We start from the raw sequence: 1,403 nt of genomic DNA on the forward strand, positions 1-1,403 counted from the left end.
TGTTTAAATTTTAAAAAACGTATCACAGTAAAAGACACATTACCATTAATCGTACTCAAAATACTTCCCCTTGCTTTAAACACACTCATTCCATCATTCCTGCCACTTCCTGAAACAGCTCTGTAGTCTTCTTTCCTGAGTCTCTTTAGTTGTGTAGTTTTGACTGCTTCTGTGCCCTGAGTTAGAGTCATAGTTTTTACCTTTCAGTTCATTGTGCCTTTGGGGAAGAGCCAGAAGTTGTGGGATGCCAGGTGGGGTGAATATGGTACATGAGCACACACTGGGGTTTTTTATGAGCTGCCTTTCTGTTGGATGATGTTTGGCCACAGCATTCACTGTATTTTAAAAAATCACACTTCATAAAAGTACTCAGGAAAGAGGACTTCTAGTGCTGCTTCAGAAAGTGGCATTAACAGGAGTGGCCGCTTCCTGATCGAAGGAAAGATGTGGAGCAGACTGCTGCCTCCTGGCCTAAATGAAAGTTATATTGAGTCGAATTCTGAAGATGAGGCCACAACACAGAACTTTGATCATACTTACAGGAAGCTAAAGAGGCTGGGACCTTTAAAGACACAGAAATTTCAGATTTGTCAGCAGATGGACCAAAAATTGAAACAGAGGCCAAGGCAAATGCATATGAAGAATGCCCTTCTGGAATTCCCTTAAATATGTGGAACAGATTTCAAGAATTGCATAAAAAACATTCTGAACAGAAAACTTCAGCCTCATGATTCAGAGCGCGCGAGAGAAAATGCTCCAGAAAAGGTAAATTGAAGAATGAAAAAGAATCTCATAGTGAGCAGTCCTTAAATGAAACCCAGTAGAAGGAGCTTACTTGGTACTTTGGAGCCAATGATAAATTTGAACCCCCTGTTAAAAAGAAAAAGGTTGAAAAGCCTGGCCTTGAAAAGAGGACAGACCAGGCTGTGGAGGAGTGGGATGTTGAGAAGGCTGAGGAACTCAGCAACCACCAGCTAGCTACTGGAGAGCTTGGTGTAAAAACTGCCAAAGCAATTGCTTGACACAAGTTTGTAAAAGCCAGAAAGGAGGCTAAAAACTCACAGGCTGCTCGAAAAAAGAAGAAACTCACATGGGGGTTTGAAGCAAAGAAGAGATGGGAAACCAAAGGCAACATGGGATATATGTAACTGGGGAGAATTCTTCATCACACATGCAGACGTGTGTGCTTAACTTACAGAAAAGATTTTTCTGCTTAGGTTATATATGTCAGGAAATTGATAAAAGTAAGCATAAATCTTGGGAGTTTATTATCAGCTCTTTTAAGTTTTTTTCTAAGAAGTTCATTCTATTGAAGTGATGGAATGTATTTTGTTATTTATGTAAGAAATCTAAGCATATATACAGGAAGAAAGATAGGATTTTATTTATTTGTATAGATTTAC

At 39.3% G+C, this 1,403-nt stretch overlaps 1 pseudogene; it reads left to right on the forward strand.

Annotated features, from left to right (window-relative positions):
• The first annotated feature begins 422 nt into the window (after positions 1–422).
• LOC101722961 (protein FAM204A pseudogene) lies at positions 423–1,148 on the forward strand (annotated as a pseudogene).
• The last annotated feature ends 255 nt before the right edge of the window (positions 1,149–1,403 follow it).

Source organism: Heterocephalus glaber, unplaced genomic scaffold (assembly GCF_053883595.1).
Source record: "Heterocephalus glaber isolate CG9 unplaced genomic scaffold, H.glaber_assembly_v1.0 deba00001442, whole genome shotgun sequence".
Lineage (NCBI taxonomy): Eukaryota > Metazoa > Chordata > Mammalia > Rodentia > Bathyergidae > Heterocephalus > Heterocephalus glaber.